At 34.1% G+C, this 24,883-nt stretch overlaps 1 long non-coding RNA gene across 2 annotated transcripts in view; it reads left to right on the plus strand.

Moving 5' to 3' along the window:
- LOC104001286 (uncharacterized) overlaps positions 1 to 24,509 on the plus strand; it is a 306,636-nt gene extending 282,127 nt beyond the window's left edge. The window contains exons 2-4 of one of the 2 annotated variants that reach the window (XR_010147627.1): positions 3,930 to 3,999; positions 11,711 to 11,802; positions 24,275 to 24,402. This is a non-coding gene — a long non-coding RNA (uncharacterized LOC104001286). Of the gene's footprint in view, positions 1 to 3,929; positions 4,008 to 11,710; positions 11,803 to 24,274 lie in introns of both variants that reach the window. The other variant, XR_010147628.1, reaches the window with a different exon arrangement.
- The last annotated feature ends 374 nt before the right edge of the window (positions 24,510 to 24,883 follow it).

Consider the following 24,883-nt stretch of genomic DNA (forward strand, 5'->3'; position numbering starts at 1 on the left):
TTAGACGAAGTTGATGATGAAGATAGAAAGCTGAATTGTGGTTACTATTAGGGGTATCAGCCCGAAAGTGGCATACTGAAAACCAGTGGGGCACTGGATTTGTTTTTTATCTTGTTCTGGGTGGTAATTACGTGAATATGGGCATAAGTAAAAATTCATTATGTTGTATATTTAAGATTTATGTACATTATAAATATATAACTCAAAGTATTTCAATAAGAAAACATTATGGACAGATCTATGACAATAAATTTTAACAATACAAGACTAAATGTATAAATTTTCAGAAAAATATAACTTAGCCAAATTCCCAAACTGACTTTAACCTGAGTTGTCTTGTGACTGCAAAATAATTCTAAAAATAAATGTTTACTACACCCCACAAACAAATATCACCACTACAACATACATATGCACACACAGAATCACACACACCCAAAACAGACAGACTGAAATGGTATTGGCAAGTACTTAGTATCTTCAGTAAAATAATTGATAAGGAACTAAAAGAAGGGAAGAGAGAAATAGAGGAGCTGTCAAAATTGAGACAGGGTGATAATAAATAAACTGAAGGACATTGAAAATGACTGTTGTTGAATTAGCCAAGTGGCATAATAAAACTTTGTTGTTATATATATATTTCTCTAAAATTTTCAATAATTCATAGTTTATTAGTAGATTTTGTAAATTATGCTATAAGTTTGTGTAAATTATGCTATAAGTTCAAACAAGGAGATATATATTACATTTGGTGTTAACACCCACAATTGCTGACACATGGCACAGGAAGTCAAAGACTTCATAAGAGGGCTTGGTGAGGGCCCTGGTTTTCTGTGAGCTAAAGAAGTATGTGTGTAAAACAGGGCTTCATTTACTGAAGATCTACAGGAGCTAGGAACAACTAGGTGATAGCTCTGTGACTCCATATTGATAGACATTCTGTTTTTCAGCTTTCTAATGTAAATGCTGGTCTTACATAGGTAGCATGTTTGAAGAGGAGGTAAGGGTCCATCATAGATAAGAAAATAGAGTAAAAGGTTAATTTTTTTCATTATCTCTCATTTATGAATTTTAAATTATGTCTCACTAGGCTGTGAGACCCCAGGGACAAGGAGTATGTTGGCCTCTTTTGCATACTTCCATTATTAGGGATATGTTATTATAATACAAACATGGTATTTGCATTGCATTTGGTTGAATCCGTAGAAGTTACAATAGCCCAACTGAAACATATTTATGTTGTTTTCATGACTGAAACATATGCATGAAATTAAACATGATATGGTTGTGTTACATCTATTTTTATATATTTTGAATTCAGAATAGCTAATGCTTAGTTCTGATACCATACTTTTAGAATTTTTGTTGGATAGTTTTCAACCACTGCAGCCTTGTTACAATCCTCAGGTTCCCGAGAATCCTGTCAAAATTCTGACTTAGAATGTCCTAAAGGTATGTTTTTAAAATACTGCAGCATTAATTTTGTGGGGCTATATAGTCTTTGAATGATTCTTTTGAAGGGAAGGTGTTGTAATAATTCTATAATTACTCAGTGCAATTGAGTTCTGAAAATTATTGTTGGTTTAGGAAGTTAAGCCACATTGCTGCTATGGTTTAAAGATTTGTTCCCCCTGTCTTGCCCCCACATGCACACATTTATATGTTGAAACCTTATTACAAAGGTGAAAGTATTAGGAAGTTGGGCCTTTTGGGAGGTGATTCAGTCATAAGGGTGAAGCCCTCATGGATGGAATCAGTGCCCTCATGTAAGAGGCCCTATGGAGTTACCTTATCCTTTCCTCCATGTGAGGACACAGTGAGAAGGCTTCCACTATGGAAACAGACCCTCATGGGACACAAAATCTGCCAATTCCTAAGTCTTGGACTTGTCAGCCTCCAGAACTGTGATACATAAATTTCTGTTATTATAAGCCACCCAGTTTATGGTATTTTGTTTAGCAGCCCAAATGGAGTAAGACATGGACTATATTTAAAGCAGTGCATTTTAAATGTAAGTCACATGATCTCTAACTTTAAAGCTCAGACACAGTCTTAGAGCTTTAATCAAACTGGAAGACAGAAGGGAGAGTTGCTGATGAAGGCTTAATTCAGGTCTGTTGGCTTTGGGATATTGATTGTTTATAAGTTCTGCTATCATAAACTTGATGCTAACCAGTAATGCTGGACTACATATGTGAGCTTGTAGTCTTACCATCTAGATACTTGCCTTCACATTTTAATTTTTTTCCATTCCAATTGTAATTTCCTATTTTATTTTGCATTGGCTGTGGGTTCCACCTCAGATGTGATTTCTTTGAAAAATTTGAGTTGATGTCAGCCTCCCCTTTTCCTCATTCCATCACAGAAGTCCTCAAACATCATCCAGAGACCCACTCAGTCAGCTTATCACATTCTGGAAAACAAACAAACAAAAAAATAAAAAAAAAATACACACACAAAAAGAACAGACTAACAAAAAAACCTTTTTTTCTTTTTTTTTTTTTAAGGCTGTGAGAGAAGTAGATATATGTTACCACAAAGTAGCAACTTCCCAATCTAATATATCATGATTCCTCTGGGTATGGTGAATTGAGAAAATAATAATCATGTTTTTCCCATAATTACCTGTTTTTCTTCTCCCTGCCCCACTCCCCACACCAACTTTTCTGGGAGAAAAAGGAAGAAACTTACATTTTTATGTGGATATTTCCTGGATTGGGACAAGGTAGTTCTGTGCTCAGTGGAATAAGAAGCACTGCCAATACCTCTCTCTTCATTCTCACAATTCTCCGGAGTCAGAAAGGGAGAGTTTCTTGTGCTTCAAATTCTCTTTCCCCCTGACTCAAATTTTCTTTTCTTTGGCTCTGGCTAACTTTCTGGCTAAGCTTTAATAGAAAAATAGATACTTTAAATAAGCATTAAAAAAAGCTATAATTTGAAGACTAGGATAGATTACTGATATGCACTTTCTCAAATCAACAGCTTGACTATAATGTTACTGCAAATTTGATTTTGAATGTCAAAAACTGACTACTATTTTTCTCTATTTTCATTACTTCTTTAACAAATTTTGATGCATAGTCCAGACAGGGATATTTTAATCAACTAACTACATGACATTTAGGTCATATACTCAAGAAGGACAAAAACGATAGTTATGTATATTATTCATGTATTTGAAAAACTGTCTCTGTTTTACCAAGACTGAAAATACAGCAGTCCATGAAACTTGCTCTATTTTACAATCCACCAATCTGCTCACAGTAGAGTGCATGCCAAACATGCCTATTTTTGAAACACACTGAATTTGGCCAATGGAAAATATAGCATAAGGGGAATATCTTGAGAGTCAATTTTTTTTACTGCATATTCATGGATAGGAAAGTTAAAAATGTGTTCAGTAAGAAGCTGTATTTTACTGAGCAGTCATACTCGGCATCTACTTATGTAGCCCATGGGTTTATGGTTGAATAAACATCTCAAATATTTACCTGACTTGACAGTGTCATCGATTCAAATTTCCAAGGTTTTCCTCATTTGCCTTGTATTTTTGTCTGCAAAGGTCATTTACTAGTAGATATGTAAGGTGACATAATAATATATATAACTTAACAAGACTTTTCTTTATAGAGTCAGATATTAGGAAAACGTTTATTGTTTCCCGATTTAGGACTCAGTAACACAGATGCGGAAGCATATTCATATTTGTTCCTAGTAATCAATCTATTCTAAATGATTTGAGACACATTGGACTGTATTTGTATATGTCAAATAAGTCACTCTAATGTCAGGCAAATGTGTAACTATTTAACTATAAAAGTGGATGTGCAAAAAGCATGATTCTATATACTATATTCAGTATGTTATAAAACATAGATGTATATATATATTATATTTATCATAATACAGTACTTTCCTCTTACCCACAGTTTCAGTTACCTGCAGTCAAATGTGGTCCAATACACAGACTGGAATAAGAGACATTGGAGACTCCAAAAGGTGGGCAGGTGAGAGAGAGGGGGGTGAGGGATGAAGTATTATTAATTTGGTACAATCACGCCGCTATACTCCAGCCTGGGTAACAGAATGACCTTGTCTCAAAAAAATAACAATGCACACACAAAAACAAAGTCCAGACTCACCACTACACAATGACTCATGTAACACAACAACACTTGTACCCCTTAGTCCATAAAATTTTGTAACCCTAAGTCCAAAACAAATGTTGAAAAATAAGTATGTTTAAAAAGCAAATGTAGTCCTAAAAGATTAATTGGAAAATTCCAGAAACAAGCAATTCGTAAGTTTTAAATTGCATGTTGTTCTGAGTAGTATGATGAAATCTCACGTTATTCAGCTCTGTCCTGTCTAGAATATGAATCATCCCTTTCTTCAGCGTATTCATACTGTACATGCTATCCACCTGTTAGTAGATGAGAGAGATGACATTTACATAACATTTATCACTGCATAGTTATAATTTTTTATAACAATTGTTTTTATAGTCTTTTATGTAACTAAATATTATCTATTTGTAGTTATTGCTATTAATGTCTTATTGTGACTAATAAACTTTATCAGAGGCATATGTGTATAGGAAACAGCATAGCATTTGCTAGGGGTCTTGTAACGTATCCCTTGTGGGTAAGGAAGGGCTATCACTTACATATATATATTATATATATATTCTGCAATTAGAAAGATGAAATGTAATAAAACAAAAGTAGTTAGAATGGAAGAAAAAATCATTGTACCTCAATTTGTATTATTATTGCCTTACGTATCTGAACATTTTAAAATTCATTAATATGTCTCACACATTACAGGAATCTTATGAAATCTATGCAGAGGAAAGAAAGAAAGTAAGGGAGGGCGGGAAAGAACAAATAAACTACTATAAGATTAAAAAGAAGAAAATACAAAGAGAGAGAAAAATAAAAGAGGCAGACACATGGAGCATTTGAAGAAGGCACTCCTTTTGAGAATTAGCCTATAAGGAAATCAAATCTATGCCTTGGGTGTAATTAGATGCTTGTCTGAAGCAGATCAACAAATGTGCAGTCATGCTGTACGAATTAAACAGAAGGTGATATTATCATCGAATACTCTAGATGCAGAACTTGAGATAAAATTCAACAGTATGTGTGTACAATATGCATACAAGATATTTTTCTTAATTAAAAAAAGTTCTCCAATTTTTTGAAAGTTTCCTTAGGAAAATTTGTTTAATGTAATAACTCATGAAAAGAAATTGATAGAATAAAAATCAATATATCTAAATAAGATATCAAACATCTAAAGAGAATAACCTATCACAAGTATGAGGTGTTGCAATTTAAAAGACATCGTTTATCTAAATTTAGCCAAGTTCATTAAAAAAATTTTAGTTAAGGAATACATTTTAAAACATAATTGAAAATTAAAATATAATTTCTCCCAGAGTTTACTGAAAAAGAAACTATTCTTCACCAATATTAAAAAAATGAGTCTAGAATTGGGACAGCAACTTGGATATCATTTATAATAAGAGAAATTCTCTCCTTTGGTTGTTAAATAATTTAGTCAGTGAGCTGAATAGAATTGCTTATTTTTGCTTGTAATTAGGGCAAACAGTCCTGGTCAGTGGCCTGAAAAGCAAACTATGATTTAAAGACTGTTAAGTTAACTTTTAACTCTAATAAAATGAAATAATATTCCTGAAACCATAAGAAAATCCTCTGGAGAGACACTGACTTTATATGAGATGGAGATTTATCCATTACACTGCTCCGTCAGTTTGTATCCACAGGCAAATTTACTGGAAACAGTGTTCGTTATCTCCTCTGAGCATAATAGTTCAGGTATGAGCAAAGCTGCTGGCTCTGGGCAGAACAGACAAGTGGTCCAACTTTGCCTGCCATATTTCTTTCTGTGTTGTCCCCCAGGACTGATAATCATCTGTGTATACAGCTCATAGCACTCTTATTCTCTTTCTCTCTCTCTTACTTCTTTCTCTCTCTTTTTTTCGCCTCTCTCCATGATTTGCAAAAAAAAAAAAAAATTGTTTTAAGACTATCACATATTTATCTCATCTGAATTACTCAGGGTACCTAAAGTTTTAAGGCTGACTTCAGTGCAACATTTCTTTCATCTATTGGAGACCTAGAAATTGATCTTTCTTTCCCTCTTCTTTAACTTGATCACTATTTATTCTATTCCCAAGGGTTTCTGTTCTCTCAAGATTATAGGTTTGAATCTAAAAAATTTACAATTGTAACATATATTTTTCAAAGTTTTTATTTTTATACTTTTATCCTTTGCATATAATGAGATACCTAACAAATACAGTTCCAGATGGTATAGTAGGCAACTCAGAAATGTATAATCTCATGTAAGTAATTTATACTTTAAGTAATGTCATCTAATTTAACCCACTTATGCCTAATGTTCCATTATTGAAATACTAAGCATGTGGAAGTTATTTATAGCCTACTGCTCAAGGTCATCGCCAAAATCTGATTTTTTCACTCATGCAAAAAATCAAAAAATTGCAACCTCAGGCATAAATGGCTTTTAAAGTGTTGCTGGTCTGTGTAGTTTTATATAAAAGAGTAAGTGAAGTGAGTGAGATGTAATTAAAAAAATGTAGAGTGCATTGGGCTTCCAGTAGTGGCAATTCATCTACTGAAAGTAGTTCTGACAGCTAGGAGATTTTATATATCCAGTGAAGGCCCTGGAAAGCTAACAGTAGTGGAAAATTAAAGGACTGTGATGTAAGAGAAAGATACCTATCATTTTTAGTATTTGGGACCACATTGCCCCTAAGGCATTGCAGAAGAATATCTGTGAGGTCAACAAGAAGGAAAGGAATGTTGACTGTCTTTTAGGCCTAACAGAACAAAAATTACAGTTGAAGGCCATTTAGGGAGAAGGTGACCAAAAAAATCCCTAGTACTTTGGGCAGGGTCCCCATAGAAATACATTATAGAATTAAAAAAGAGACACAAGTAGAACTACCCTCAAGGACTGAAGCATAACTTTGCATTATTTTATTTCCTAAATTTAGATTCATGTGATCCAGGTGGCTAGTGTCTCTAGCCATCTGCTAGAAGTAAATATAAATTTTTTTCTGAAGAAAGATAAGAGTATACTTAGTCTCTAGTTATTTTTTCCCTAAATTTAAAATATGCAATGCCTATCACTGAAACAAAAATTATCAGGCATATGAGGATAAGGTATGTGACCAAAATCCAAGAAAACACACAAATCACAAATCATCAGGATCCTTAAAGGATTATCAGACAGATACTTTAAAATTAATGTGATTAATATGCTGATAGAAATAAAAGGAAATGTTAATAAATAGCCTTGCCAGAGAATGGGAAACTATAAAGATTACTGAACTGAAAAATGTAATAATAATAAAATTTAAGATCTCAAGAGGTTTAACAGTTGCTAGATGCACGGGAAGAAGGAATTGGAAGATGGGTTATTAGAAAATATGAGGAATGAAGCATTAAGAGATAAAATGGTAAAACAAAACACGGTAAAGATTATAAGATGCCTAGGGTATATAATATTTTAGAATTCTAGCATACATGTGATTGGAGTTCTAGAGTATGACCTCAAATGTGAAAGACAAGAAGAAAAAGGGCAAGGAGGAGGAGAGGAAGAGAAAGGAAAAGAAAGGAGGGAAGAAGAGGGGAGAGGAAAAGAGAAGAGAAAAAGAGAATAGAGGAAAGAGAATAGAAGGGAACAAAGCAGAATCAGTATTTGAAGAGATAATGGGTGAGAATGTTTTTAGAAGGATGAAAGATATCAAGCTATAGATTCAAAGTTTTACGAACCTGGAGCATGCAATAGAGTGTTTTGGCACCTGGGAGACAAAAAAAGGGGGGGCAGATTACATATTGTGTGAGTTATTTATGGGCTCTACAAGTCATACTATTGTGTTTGAATAAGGATAATTCAGAAAGGAATCTGAACAAAATAATAATAAAACTTCAGTAATAAACTCAGTTTATTATCCCATCTAACTCAACAACAGTACATATATTATATAATTATTTCTTCTAATTTACAAATGAGAAATTAAGATTGAAACGTCTTGTTCTAGGTTACACAGTGAGTAATAGGTGCGACTGAGTTATGTTTACTTGATGTAAGAGCCAAACTCTTAACCATTATAATATCACAGTCATGTTGACATCTATATTTCATTTTAGTTCAAAAAATTACAGTTGTCAAGGTCTATCATTTCACAAATATTATCACTTATTCTCATAAATGCTGTAGTCCATTTCATATTCATTCACATATTTACTAACAACAAGTATTTATTTAGTACCCTCAATGGGCCATACATACACTTCCATAAGCATTAGAGTTACATCAGTGTCAACAACTGAGAAGAGTCTGAGATTTTTCCCTACTATTAAGTTAGCAAGTTTTCCTGCCGCGGTTTCATAGGCGCTGACAGAGAAAGCAAGACTTCTGGGGCAGAGGCAAAGGAAGTTATTACTCATTTCACAACGGACAATATGACCTTCATGTTGGTTCCAGTTTCAATTGCCTTTTAAGTCATACAGAGTGACACGGAATGACTTTGGAGGATGCTGTGCACACAGTAAGTTTGCATCACTGCTGAGGAACCCCAAGTTTAAGAAGATTGCACACCATTATGCAATTTTAAGAAGACTGCATACCATTATGAAAGATTAACCCTAATCTTTCATAATGGTATGCAAGTAAATACACCCAACTTTGGCCATGAAGGGATATATTATATTTATTTATTATACTGGAAAGGAAAGAAACTTGTCCTCTGTTTTGAAGGAACGGACAATCTATGATTTCTTCCAAGAATGTTTGCTATGCACATATCCTTGAAAAGGGAGTAGAGAAGAAAAGGCTGTAGTGCCTCTACTTATAAGATGTACAGAAATCAGAATGACTCATGGAGAACTGTTTCTCAATAGACAGATGGACAAACATTTCTTGTGAAGCTTATATTTTAAGGAAAAACACCCAGTAAGCATAACACATTTTTTAAAAAGGTTTTTATTAGATTACAGGTAATAAATGCTAAGGAAAAAAAAAAAACAGTGGATAAAGGAGATTGGGAGTATTTGAGAGTGTAGCTTAAATTTGGGTTGGTTAGGGTAGGCCAAGAAAAGAAGTAATATATGCAAATAATTAAAAATCATTTCCCTGAATATTACATTTTTTCACTCACTTTTATCCTAATTAATTTCGTTGGGAGAAAGAAATATGTTTCACTTAAAATGAAACATATTTCTAATTTTGTTTATTGTGGTTTAAGTCTTCACATGAGAATGGTCAGAATAGTGTAGAAGAGAAAGCCTCTGTAAACCATCATTTTTGATATTTAGTGATCATTAGAGATGATAGAAAAACAATATATGTGTGTGTGTATATATATATGCTGTAGTTCATTTCTTATTCATTCTCTAATTACTAACAACAAATATTTATTTAGTACCCTCATGGGTCATACATACACTCTCATAAGCATTAGAATTACATCAGTGCCAACAACTGGGAAGAGTCTGAGATTTTTCCCTACTATTAAGTTAATGAGTGGTCCTGCCATATAGAATATATATATATACACACACACATATATATGTACACACATATATACACACACACACACGTATATGTGTGTGTGTGTGTGTGTGTATACATCTCTCTCGAGTGGTCCTGCCATATATATATGTGCACGTGTGTGTGTGTGTGTGTGTGTGTGTATACACATATATATGTATGTATCTGGAGTTTGATTAGCAGTTACATTCAAATCTCCAAAATGTTCCTGTGGAAAAGCAATTTTGAATCCCTGAAGTGCTTTGGCTTATTCTATATAATCCCTTTGGTACCCATTTTATTGTAAATAAGAAACCAATTTTTCTCAAGAGAAGCAAACAAACGAGACCTCATCTCAAATTCCCAGAGGTTTAAGTTGACTTTGCAAGTCAATGCCCATGAGATGAAGGTGTTTGCAACCTGGGTAATGTATATTTTCCTCACTTGTGATATATTTTCTGGTCATTAACCATGGTGCTCTCCCAACTCACAGTTAATTCATCCAAACTGGCTTGCATCCTCTGGGGCTAAAGTAGGAAGTTTGGGCCTACTTATGACTGCAGGAAATGCCATTTTGTGTATTTTGAGATAATAGAAAAACTGATGGTTTAGATATTATAAAATCCTACAGTCTCTTGAGAACAGTATACTTCACATAAGGTATGATGATAAAAAATACAACAAAGATTTTTTTACACAGATCCACCAAAGCAAGCTCAGAGACATAATATTATTATGGAAAATTTATACTGCCATGTAACTGGATATTGTAGAGAGAATATATGTAAATATTTGAATTAGATTTAAAGGCAGTGAAATTTAATGCACTATATATAATTTACTAAAATAATTTTTCTGCTGACTCAGCACTTGGAAGATAGCTTGTTTGAAAGAGAGTGTAAGAAATGAAGTTCTGGATAAAAATGCTCTCTTTTTATCACTTATTCTACAAAATACAGTTATATTTATGGCTGGAAGTTTTACAAACTATAGATTTTGCAGCTGCTAACTAACTCTTGAAATGATTGCCTAACATTACAGTATTTCGGAAGGTAAATTAGGATTCAATGCTGTCAAAAGTTGCAGTAATACTTTCTTACATATATAGACAATTTGATTTGCATTCATAAAAATAGAATGCAAATCATTCCCCACTTATCACATAGAAACATGAAAACGTAGTTCTGTCTTCAAATCATGAACAGAAGCACATAATTGTCAATGTGCTTACTCGAATAAAGGTATGTAAAAATTTGCATTACAGCTTATTTAACTATTTTACTTTTTCTGAAGTTGGTTCTCATTAATTATATAGTATTCTGCCACACTAGATTGTGGGCATTAATGAACAAGTTTTAGAAAGTCATATTCACCTACTATTTAAAGAACATAGTTTTCTTATGTTCGAATGATATATTGTTGCAATATATCATATTTTAGAAAGCCCTATAATGCACTGGAATGTAGTTAGTTAGCATTCATATATATGAGAAATTGGAGGCGGATACATTGTTAGTGAAGCTATCACAAATTTAAGGTGTTAAAAAATTCTATTTTAATAATAAAAAATTCTATTTTAATAATTATAATAATTTTTAAAAACTGCCCAACTACCGAAGTGGGGCGCTGATCTTTTTCTGGTCTAATAACCTGAGTAAAATATAAGAAAACATAATACATCCAGGCATTGTACAATATCCAATAGAAGAATGTGACAACTGAAAGAAGGAGAACTCATGAGGTAAGCTGCAAAATCATCCTGGCTTTCTGTAGAAGATTCTCCAATGGCTGCAACATGCTAAAGTAAAATGAATGGGACTGATTTCTGTGCACTGCACCTGCTGAATGTAGCAAAATGATCATACAATTTTTTAACATTATTATGTTGAATTGCATTGATTGATTTTTGGAAGTTAAACACTGTTTTGCAATATAAATCTAACATGAATATCATACATTATCCTTTTTAATATAGTTCTTAAATTTGATTTGCTAAGACGGTTAGAATTTACATCTATTTTATGAATGACACAATTTTTCTTTCTTATAATTTGTTTTATGTTTTTGTATTAATGATAACCTCACAAAATAAGTTTGAAGTATTTTCTCTTTCTATATTCTCTAGAATATTTTCTGGTAGACTGATACATTTCTTCTAAAAAATTTGGAAAAATTTTGTGATGAAGAAGCTACCTGGGCCTGAAGATATCTTTTCTGGTAAGTTTCAAATTACAAATTCAATTGCTATAATAGATATGTAGATTTTCTAATTCTTTTTGCATCATTTTTGATATGTTGGGTACTTTGAGACATTAATCAATTTCATCCAAAGAAAAATGTTTGTAAAAATATAAAAAGTACACTATATAATTTTCATGCATTAATACATATGATAAATTTTCATTTATAAATTGTTAGTGTATAAATGTGAGAAATTTTGAATATTTTTAGTTTTTTAATGTTACATATGATTTTCAAATGCATATTTATAACAATACCTGTTCTGTTACAGAGATGACTCATGTTGGGTCTTGATTTCAAAGGTTGATTTATATTCAAAGAAAATGTTCTTCATAGAAAGAATTTTTAATTACACTTTGGAAAACACTCTTGTTTCAGTCATAAAACAAATGATATTAGCTGTTGATAGAATGAGAGAGCATTTCAAGAAACATAATCAATCTATAGAATTAGATAAATTATTAAAGGGTAGTTCCTAATTAGGCTTATAAACATCAATAATTAATAATTCCCCAAACTCATAGCAAAAGTGCTTTATTCTTTTCAAAGAGTTTTCTTTTTATTTCCATATTAGATGCTCACATCAACTCTCTGAGGTAACTTGGGAAAACATTACCCTCATTTATTGGATGAGAAATGAATTCTTGGGGATGTGTGCAGTTTGTTTATTATATAAATACTATGAGAAGAAAGGTTCTCTGAATCCCAGGGCAGCTTCATCATCAGAGGGCTAGAGTGGAATTAATTAATGTAAAATTCTAACATTTCACTGTGTGAACCATGCTTTTCTCCAGGTCCTTACAACGTATAATAGTTTATAAATCCAAGCTAACAAATGTGCTACAATTAAAGTAAACCAAATGAATCAAAATAAATAAAACAAAACAACAACGAGAATACAACTATCATGACAGAAATCTCATTAGGAGAGAATCTGTCAATCATTTAGGGAGAAAAATGATGGAGTGCTCTGTATTGAAATAATAAGCATCTCTATAGTCAACAGTTAAAATAGGAAAGAAGGAAGGGAGGGAAGGAGAAAAGAAGGGAGAAAGGTAAGGTGAAAGGAAGGGAAGGGAGACACTCAGAAAAGGAAAAACAAAAGGTATTTTCCAGTGGGGGGAAAAAACAAATTTTTATTTGCTCTATTTCACTGAAGAATCTTGATTAATACAGGTGCTATTTTTTATTTTTATTAAAAAGTTATTTATTTTTCTTTTATACATTATGGGGATCCATCCAGCCCTTCTGTTTGCTCAAAGGTGGATGTGGCTCATTATTGGCAGAACTGTGTCCACTTAGGCATTTCAGATCAAATACAATTCCTCGTCATATAAACCTGAAGTTTGTATGATACCTATGATAGTTGTTATGTTTTATGGAAAGATAGGTTGACATTCAGAATATGACTGGACAGCTCATGTAGGTCTACCTAGAGAGAGAAAATAGACTGATTATGAGGGGTGCAAATGTTGTTCCTGTGACAATTATAGTTCTCATAGTGAGTTAATCACTTGCCATTCTGAATTTATAAGTGTCTTCAGAGCTTGCTTCATGTGTAGATACCTCTGAGATATTTATTAATGCCCCTTGATGTGCTGATGAATCAGTGTGCTGCACCAGGAAAACAAGGGACCAGATCTGAATCTTAATACATTAATCAAAAAAGTGCGTTTAACCCCTAGAGGCCTCTTGGTAGTATTCTTGGGTGTATCAAACAGACTATGCAGACGAATAGTGTTTTTGAGGAATCAACATTCCTCTTTTTTTTTTCAAACATGAGAGCTCAGCATTTTTCTTTTCTTTCTTTTCAAATTTCTACCCATAAATGTAGAATGCAAAGGAAAAGAGAAAGTTGAGGAAAACGGGTATTGCAACAGTACAGATAATTTAATTTTTAATTTGTTTAAAAGAAATTCAAATTAAATCATCTCTGATGGCTTATCTTTGATATAGCCTATAGTACAGTAACAAGCACTAGAACATAAGATGTTCAAGGATTGTAATGTTAAATAACACAACATTGAATCCCTGAAGTCAAGCATAAAATCTGCAAATGGTAGATGCTTAATAGAAATTCCTCACCAGATATTCATTAGCATTAAATAACAACCTTCTTAATGAACTATTAATCATAATTATCTAATACACTATTATTTAATGATAATGAAGATGCCTGATTAATAAATACCTTAATTGATAAACTGATGAATTGATAATTGTATTAATTTTAAATTTAGTTTTAAATTGAAAAATAAAAATTTTATCATCGATCTTGAACACAGTACAGTGCTGAAGAGACATACATATTAGGTAGGTTGTATGTACTCTTGCTCTTTCATAGTCCCTATTATTACTTTTTAATGTTTTCTTTTGGTTTAAGAGGGCTGACAAGTCACATTTTTTCCTCCTCTGAATTTGTAATCAAACTGAGAATATAACAAGCATCTGTTAGGAATAAAAACAGTCATCACTGGTGTTATGACTGGATTGAAAACCTTAGGAGAAGGAAAAAAGCATGGTGGCTCTTTATTTTTCATCATATTGAATGTAAACTGTCTGTGATCTTCTCTGCTTCTGTTTCCAAATGGTAAATATTCTGGAGTCACAACTGACTTTTTACAAATTTAAAATACTTACTATGATTCAACATGCTTGGTTATTCTAGCAAAAGCTGTAATACAATAGATTATATCCTAGTAAAGTATACATTCCCAAAATTGATCCAAGAAAAGAGAAAAGCACACTAAAATATACAAATGATTTTAGAGGAGATTGGAAAGGTGATGATTAAAGAGTGCATATGTGTGTGTTTTGTATAAAGCCTCCAGGACAACGTAATTTCACAAAAGAGGTTTATCTAATCTCTAAAAAGAAAAAAAAAAAAAAAAATCCTGAAACTTAACTTAAGTATTCCAACTAATCAGAAAAGGTAAAAGTTGACAGCCAGGCGCAGTGACTCATGCCTGTTATCCCAGCACTTTAAGAGGCCAAGGTGGGTGGATGACTTGAGGTCAGGAGTTCAAGACCAGCCTTGCCAACATAGTGATTTCCCGTCTCTACTAAAAATACAAAAATTAGCCGGGTGCGGTGGTGCACATCTGTAACTCCAGCTACTCAGGAGGCTGAGGCATGAGAATCACTTGAACCCAGGAGGCAGAGGTTGCAGTGAGCTGAAATCACACCACAGCACTCACCCCAGCCAGGGCGACAGAGTGACAGTCTGTCTCAAAAATAACTAACTAACTAACTAAATAAATAAATAAATAAAAAGAGAAAAGAAAAATGATAAAAAAAAAGAAAAGGTAAAAGTTTTTTTTTGTTTGTTTTAGGCAGTTACCTAATTCTAAATACTAAAACATGAATAAGATGGAGAAAGAAAACAGAGAAAGAACAGATGAAGAAATAGATGTGTAATTTTTAAATAAAACATTAGAAAATAGTACCTAGCAAAGTATAAAAAGGACAGGAATTATTCTAGGAATGTGTTAATTTTTCCATATCAGAAAATGTATTGCCATCATAGATTACATCATTAAGCTGAAGTGCAGAAAAGCCATACACTTTATCTTTCTGTCAGAGAGATTTTTTTGTTTCCTTGTCTTGAGATTCCAACAATTGTACAGGGTATGCTAAAGTCTATTAAAATAAGTGCTGTCTAGACCACAATTAAAGCTTCAATTTGACAGTATAATGTCTTGCTTAAGGTTAGAGAAATCTCTTTCTATAGTTTTTTGCAATATTACCTTTTTTTTGTATGTTGAGAGTTTTTTTACTCAATTTCTTTAAGCAACTGGTTCAGTAATAGCCATTTACTCTAATTTACCATATAATTGTCTTTTAAAAATCTTAAAATCATGCATTTGTTAGTTTGTATTCAGTAGTTCAATCTCTTTAGTTGCAACTTTATGCAATTTAGTAGGAAACATGCAATATGGAGAGACTAAAAGGAATCTCAAATTTGCAAACCTTGTACCTGAAAAAGACATATCAGAATACATAAAAACTTTCACAACTCAAGACAACAAACATAAACACCTCACTAAAGAAGATATATCGATGGAAAATACGCACATGAAAAGGTGTTCAGCATTATTAGTCATCAGAAAATTCAATGGGGTTGTTTGTTTTTTCCTTATGAATTTGTTCAAGTTCCTTATAGATGTTGGATGTTAGAACTTTGTCAGATGCATATCTTGCAAATATTTTCTCCCATTCTATAGGTTGTCTGTTTGCTCTGTTGATAAGAGTTTCTGCACAGCAAAAGAAACTAAGTTAAATTGTGTTCCATTTGTCAATTTTTGCTTTTGTTGTATTGCTTTTGGCATCTTTATCATGAAATCTTTGCCAGTTTCTATGTCAACAATGGTATTATCTAGATTGTCTTTCAGAGTTTTTATAGTTTTTGGTTTTACATTTAAGTCTTTAATTCATCTTGAATTGATTTTTTTGTATATACTGTAAGGAAGGGGTCCAGTTTCAATCTTCTGCATATGCTGCTAGCCAGTTATCGCAGCATCATTTATTTAACAGGGAGTCCTTTCCCCATTACTTGTTTTTATCAGTTTTGTCAGAGGTCAGATGGTTATAGGTGTGCAGCCTTATTTCTGAGATCTCTCTTTTTTTCCATGGGTCTATGTGTCTGTTTTTGCACCAGTATCATGCTGTTTGGGTTACTGTAAAGGACATAGAAACTTTTCAAAAGAAGATATACTTGCAGTGTACAAGCATATGAAAAATAGTTCAATAACACTGATCGTTAGAGAAATGAGAAAACATCTCATATCAGTCCAAATGGCTATTAGTACAAAGTCAAAAAATAACATGCTGGCATAGATGCTTAGAAAAGGAAATGTGTATACACTGTTGGTGGGAATGCAAACTAGTTCAGTCATTGTGGAGAGCAGTGTGGTGATTCCTCAAAGAGCTAAAAACAGAACTACCATTTAACCCAGCAATCTCATTACTTGGTATACACCCAAAGGAATATAAATTATTCCACTATAAAGACACATGTATGCATATGTTCATTGCTGCACTATTTACAATAGTAAAGATATGGAATCAACCTAAAAGCTCGTAAATGGCAGAATGGATAAAGAAAATGTGGTACACCAAGGAGGAGCTGGTACCATTCCTTCTGAACCTATTCCGATCAATAGAAAAAGAGGGAATCCTCCCTAACTCATTTTATGAGGCCAGCATCATCCTGATGCCAAAGCCTGGCAGAGAAACAACCAAAAAAGAGAATTGTAGACCAATATCCCTGATGAACATTGATGCAAAGATCCTCAATAAAATACTGGCAAACCGAATCCAGCAGCACATCAAAAAGCTTATCCACCATGATCAAGTGGGCTTCATCCCTGGGATGCAAGGCTGGTTCAACATATGAAAATCAATGTACAAAAATCACAAGCATTCCTATACACCAACAACAGACAAACAGAGAGCCAAATCATGAGTGAACTCCCATTCACAATTGCTTCAAAGAGAATAAAATATCTAGGAATCCAACTTACAAGGGATGTGAAGGACCTCTTCAAGGAGAACTACAAACCACTGCTCAAGGAAATAAAAGAGGATACAAACAAATGGAAGAACATTCCATGCTCATGGGTAGGAAGAATCAATATCGTGAAAATGGCCATACTGCCCAAGGTAATTTACAGATTCAATGCCATCCCCATCAAGCTACCAATGACTTTCTTCACAGAATTGGAAAAAACTACTTTAAAGTTCATATGGAACCAAAAGAGAGCCCGCATCGCCAAGTCAATCCTAAGCCAAAAGAACAAAGCTGGAGGCATCACACTACCTGACTTCAAACTATACTACAAGGCTACAGTAACCAAAACAGCATGGTACTGGTACCAAAACAGAGATATAGATCAATGGAACAGAACAGAGCCCTCAGAAATAACGCCGCTTACCTACAACTATCTGATCTTTGACAAACCTGAGAAAAACAAGCAATGGGGAAAGGAGTCCCTATTTAATAAATGGTGCTGGGAAAACTGGCTAGCCATATGGAGAAAGCTGAAACTGGATCCCTTCCTTACACCTTATACAAAAATCAATTCAAGATGGATTAAAGATTTAAACGTTAGACCTAAAACTATAAAAACCCTAGAAAAAAACCTAGGCATTACCATTCAGGACATAGGCATGGGCAAGGACTTCATGTCCAAAACACCAAAAGCAATGGCAACCAAAGCCAAAATTGATAAATGGGATCTAATTAAACTAAAGAGCTTCTGCACAGCAAAAGAAACTACCATCAGAGTGAACAGGCAACCTACAACATGGGAGAAAATTTTCGCAACCTACTCATCTGACAAAGGGCTAATATCCAGAATCTACAATGAACTCAAACAAATTTACAAGAAAAAAACAACCCCATCAAAAAGTGGGCGAGGGACATGAACAGACACTTCTCAAAAGAAGACATTTATGCAGCCAAAAAACACATGAAAAAATGCTCATCATCACTGGCCATCAGAGAAATGCAAATCAAAACCACTATGAGATATCATCTCACACCAGTTAGAATGGCAATCATTAAAAAGTCAGGAAACAACAGGTGCTGGAGAGGATGTGGAGAAATAGGAACACTTTTACACTGTTGGTGGGACTGTAAACTTGTTCAAACATTGTGGAAGTCAGTGTGGCTATTCCTCAGGGATCTAGAAGTAGAAATACCATTTGACCCAGCCATCCCTTTACTGGGTGTATATCCAAAGGACTATAAATCATGCTGCTATAAAGACACAGGCACACATATGTTTATTGCGGCATTATTCACAATAGCAAAGACTTGGAACCAACCCAAATGTCCAACAATGCTAGACTGGATTAAGAAAATGTGGCACATATACACCACGGAATACTATGCAGCCATAAAAAATGATGAGTTCATGTCCTTTGTAGGGACATGGATAAAATTGGAAACCATCATTCTCAGTAAACTATCGCAAGAACAAAAAACCAAACACCGCATATTCTCACTCATAGGTGGGAATTGAACAATGAGATCACAAGGACACAGGAAGGGGAATATCACACTCTGGGGACTGTGGTGGGGAGGGGGGAGGGATAGCATTGGGAGATATACTTAATGCTAGATGACGAGTTAGTGGGTGCAGTGCACCAGCATGGCACATGTAAACATATGTAACTAACCTGCACAATGTGCACATGTACCCTAAAACTTAAAAAGTATAATTAAAAAAAAATAATAATAATAGTAATAATAAAATTAAAAAAAAAACATATGAAAATCAATAAATGTAATCCGGCATATAAACAGAACCAAAGACAAAAACCACATAATTATCTCAATAGATGCAGAAAAGGCCTTTGACAAAATTCATCAGCCCTTCGTGCTAAAAACTCTCAATAAATTAGGTATTGATGGGACGTATCTCAAAATAATAAGAGCTATTTATGACAAACCCACAGTCAATATCATACTGAATGGGCAAAAACTGGAAGCATTCCCTTTGAAAACTGGCACGAGATAGGGATGCCCTCTCTCACCACTCCTATTCAACATAGTGTTGGAAGTTCTGGCCAGGGCAATCAGGCAGCAGAAAGAAATAAAGGGTATTCAATTAGGAAAAGAGGAAGTCAAATTGTCCCTGTTTGCAGATGACATGATTGTATATCTAGAAAACCCCATCGTCTCAGCCCAAAATCTCCTTAAACTGCTAAGCAACTTCAGCAAAGTCTCAGGATACAAAACCATTGTGCAAAAATCAAAAGCATTCTTATACACCAATAACAGACAAACAGAGAGCCAAATCATGAGTGAACTCCCATTCAAAATTGCTTCAAAGAGAATAAAATACCTAGGAATCCAATTTACAAGGGATGTAAAGGACCTCTTCAAGGAGAACTATCTTCAAGTAGAACGACGAACCACTGCTCAACGAAATAAAAGAGGATACAAACAAACTGAAGAACATTCCATGCTCATGGATAGGAAGAATCAGTATTGTGAAAATGGCCATACTGCCCAAGGTAATTTGTGGATTCAATGCCATCCCCATCAAGCTACCAATGACTTTCTTCAACAGAATTGGAAAAAACTACTTTAAAGTTCATATGGAACCAAAAAAGGGCCCACATTGCCAAGACAATCCTAAGCCAAAAGAACAAGGCTGGAGGCATCACGCTACCTGACTTCAAACTATACTACCAGGCTATAGTAACCAAGACAGCATGGTACTGGTACCAAAACAGAGATATAGACCAATGGAACAGAACAGAGCCCTCAGAAATAATACCACACATCTACAACCATCTGATCTTTGACAAACCTGACAAAAACAAGAAATGGGGAAAGGATTCCCTATTTAATAAATGGTGCTGGGAAAACTGGCTAGCCATATGTAGAAAGCTGAAACTGGATCCCTTCCTTACACCTTATACAAAAATCAATTCAAGATGGATTAAAGACTTAAATGTTATACCTAAAACCATAAAAATCCTAGAAGAAAACCTAGACAATACCATTCAGGACATAGGCATGGGCAAGGACTTCATGTCTAAAACACCAAAAGCAATGGCAACAAAAGCCAAAATTGACTAATTAAACTAAACAGCTTCTGCACAGCAAAAGAAACTACCATCAGAGTGAACAGGTAACCTACAGAATGGGAGAAAATTTTTGCAATCTACTCATCTGAAAAAAGGCTAATATCCAGAATCTACAATGAACACAAACAAATTTACAAGAAAAAAACAACCCCATAAAAAAGTGGGCAAAGGATATGGACACTTCTCAAAAGAAGACATTTATGCAGCCAACAGACACATGAAAAAATGCTCATCATCACTGGCCATCAGAGAAATGCAAATCAAAACCACAATGAGATACCATCTCACACCAGTTAGAATGGCAATCATTAAAAAGTCAGGAAACAACAGGTGCTGGAGAGGATGTGGAGAAGTAGGAACACTTTTACACTGTTGGTGGGACTGTAAACTAGTTCAACCATTGTGGAAGACACTGTGGCAATTCCTCGAGGATCTAGAACTTGAAATACCATTTGACCCAGCCATCCCATTACTGGGTATATACCCAGAGGAGTATAAATCCTGCTGCTATAAAGACACATGCACACATACATTTATTGCGGCACTATTTGCAATAGCAAAGACTTGGAACCAACCCAAATGTCCATCAGTGCTAGACTGGATTAAGAAAATGTGGCACATATACACCATGGAATACTATGAAGCCATAAAAAAGGATGTTTTCATGTCCTTTGTAGGAACATGGATGAAGCTGGAAACCATCATTCTCAGCTAACTATTGCAAGGACAAAAAACCAAACACCGCATGTTCTCACTCATAGGTGGGAATTGAACAATGAGAACACTTGGACACAGGAAGGGAAACATCACACACCAGGGCCTGTCGTGGGGTGGAGGGAGGAATAGCATTAGGAGATATACCTAATGTAAATGTCGAGTTAATGGGTGCAGCACACCAACATGACACATGTATACATATGTAACAAACATGCACATTGTACACATGTACCCTAGAACTTAAAGTATAATTTAAAAAAAAAATGTGGTACACATACATGAAGGAATACTATGCAGCCATAAAAAAATCCAGATTATGTCCTTTGCAGGAACATGAATGAAACTGGAGGCCATTATTTTTAGCAAACGAATGCAGGAACACCAAACCAAATATTGCATGTTCTCATTAATAAGTATGAGCCAAATGGCTAAATGATGGGAACACATGGACACAAAGAGGGGAACAACAGACACTGAAGTCCACTTGAGCTTGGAGAGTGAAGAGAAGGGAGAAAATCAGAAAAAAAAAAACTATTGGGTACTAGGCCTAGTACCTTGGTGCCAAAATTATCTGTATAACGAACCCCAGGGACATGAGTCTCTCTATATAACCAAACTGCACATGTATCTCTGCACCTAAAATATGAGTTTACAAAAAAGAAAATTCAATTTAAAACCACAATGAAGTGCCATCACTATGAACCAATAGAACAACTAAAATGAAAAAGGATTAACCATACCAAGTGTTGGCAATGATGTGAAGTAATCAGAGCTCTCATATACTTCTGGTGAAAAAGGGCACAACTACTTTGAAAAACAGTTTGGCATTTAAAAAAATTTTAAATAGCATATAGTAGTCATTCGGCTCCAACGCATTTCAACTAGAAAAATAAATAAAAGCATACTTATTCTCACAAAAACATATACATAAATGTTCATAGCAATTTTATTCACAAATACCTAAAAGATGGAAACAAACCAACTGTCCATCAACTGGTGAAGGAATAAACAAACTGTGGTATATTCATATGAAATAATACTCAACAATAAAAGACAATGAAGTATTAATACATGATCTTTAAAAAACTTTGTTAAAATAGTGAAAATAACATTGCTGAGTCTCTAACCTATGTTAATGAGTGAAAGGAGTCAGACGAGAAAATGGTACCTATTTTCTTATTTCGTTTATATAAAATTATGGAAAACGCAAACTCATCTACAATGACAGAAAGCAAATCACTGTTTGGGGATAAGGGGAAGATGTCCAAAGAGATTATAAAGGGGAATCAGGAAACATTAAGGAGTGACTGACATATTCATTACCTTTATTGTGGTCATAGTTTCATGAGTAAAATCAGTTTCTAAAACTATGTATTGTATTATATATACATATGTGTATATATATTTATTTTCTTATATAGCTTTCATTATTATTCTACCCAGTCTTACAGATATCATCTTCATATATATTCCTCGAGATGTTATACAGTATTAGCTTTTAACATTTCGGTCTATGATCCATTTTTTAGTTAATATTTGTGTATGGTATAGGGTAAAAGTTACCCAGGTTCATTGTTGAATATGTATGTCCAAAAGTTCAGGTACTATTTGTTAAAAATAATATTATTTTCCATTGAAATACCTTTTTTTCAAAAATCAATTAGTGTGTTTGTGTCGATTTTAGCATGTTCTAATCTGTTTCATTGATCTTTCTGTCAATCTTTACAATAAAGCCAAGTTGTCTTAACTATTATTTGCTTACAGTAAGACTTAAGATAGATAGTGTCTATTTCATTTTTCCTTTATTGTCGCACTTATTTTGCCTCTTCTAGGTCTTCTACATTTTTTTTGGTAAATTTTAGTATTAGTTTGTCAATTTTTGTAAAAGAGCCAGCTAAGGTCTGCATGAAAATGCAATTTAATCTACAGATTAATTTAGAATAATTGCCATGTTAAAAATCTTATTAGATATGCTTCATAAACAAAATATATCTCCCCATTTACTTAGCTCTTTAATTTATCTTAGCAATGTTCTGTTATTTTCAGCATGCTTATCAATTTTGTTAGATTTATCAAATACTTCATCAATTCAATTTTCTATTGTTCCCTGCAAGCATACTATGGAAATACAGTGAATTTATATATATTCACCCTGAATCTTGTAGCCTCAGCAAATGTTATAATTAATTATAGTAATTCATGTGTAAGTTATTTGGGGATATATTTAAGCAATCAAGTAATAATTAGAAATTGCTACAGGTAAATCAAAATAGATTTTTTAGGTTGATTCCATGTCTTTACTATTGTGAATAGTGTTGCAATGAACATACATATGCATGTGTCTTTACGACAGATGATTTATATTTCTTTAGGTGTATACTCAGTAATGAGATTGCTGGGTCAAAGAGTATTTCTGTGTTTAGATCTGAGGAATTGTCATACTGTCCTCAACAATGGTTGTACTAATTGGATGGAGCTGGAGGCCATTATCCTTAGCAAAGTAACAAAGGAACAGAAAACCAAATACTGCATGTTCTCACTTATAAGTGGGAGCTAAATGATGAGAACACATGGACACAAAGAGAGGAACAACACACACTGGGGTCTATGGAAGGGTGGAGAGTGGGGGGGAGGGAGAGGATCAGCAAAATTAACTAGTGGGTGCTAGGCTTAATACCTGGGTGATGAAATAATCTGCATAACAAACTCCCATGACACGAGTTTACCTATGTAACAAATCTTCCAATGAAGCCTGAACCTAAAATAAAAGTTATAAAAAGAAATTTATCTTTTATCTTTCCTTTGCCCTTTAAAATTTCCTTTCTGGACATTGTGCTTACTCAGATCCTGATACAATACTGTATAATAGTGGTAAGAGAGGGAGCTATGGACAGAATATTTGTGTTTTCCCAAATTCCTATGTTGATGCCTAATCTACAATGTGATGATATTTTCAGGTGGGGCCTTTGGGAAGTTATTAAGATATTAAGATATGATGGTAGCGACTTTATGAATGAATGGGACTAAGCCCTTATTACAAAAGATAGAGTTTGCGTTCTCTCTCTCTCTTTTTCTCTCACTCTCTCTCTCCTCGCCCCCCCACCTCTCTGCCATGTGTGAATACAAACAGAAGATGGCCATCTACAAAGTACACAGAGGATACCCACCTGTCACCGGATCTGCCAGCACCTTGATTGTGGACTTTCTTGTTTCCAGAATCGTGAGCCTTGTTTCTGATCTGCGTGGGAAAGAATTCAGTATTTCTCCATTTAATATGACATTAGCTATAGATTTTTTATATGATATTAGCTATAGATTTTTTATAGATGCCTTGCATTAAAGTGAAGAAGCTTCATTTTCTTCCTAATATTCTGATTTTTTTAATCATAGATATGTTTTATCTAACTTATTGAAAAAATAATTTCAAAAATATGTGGCCAGGCACGGTGGCTCACACCTGTAATCCCAGCACTTTGGGAGGCCGAGGTGGGTGGATCACGAGGTCAGGAGATCGAGACCATCCTGGCTAACATGGTGAAACCCCATCTCTACTAAAAATACAAAAACTAGCCGGGCGTGGTGGCAGGCACCTGTAGTCCCAGCTACTCGGGAGGATGAGGCAGGAGAATGGCGTGAACCCAGGAGGCAGGGTTGCAGTAAGCCTAGATCGCATCACTGCACTCCGGCCTGGGCAACAGTGCCAGACTCCGTCTAAAATAAAATAAAATGTGTTTGTTTA

The sequence above is a fragment of the Pan troglodytes genome, chromosome 9 (genome assembly GCF_028858775.2).
Source record: "Pan troglodytes isolate AG18354 chromosome 9, NHGRI_mPanTro3-v2.0_pri, whole genome shotgun sequence".
In the NCBI taxonomy this organism is placed as follows: Eukaryota; Metazoa; Chordata; class Mammalia; order Primates; family Hominidae; genus Pan; species Pan troglodytes.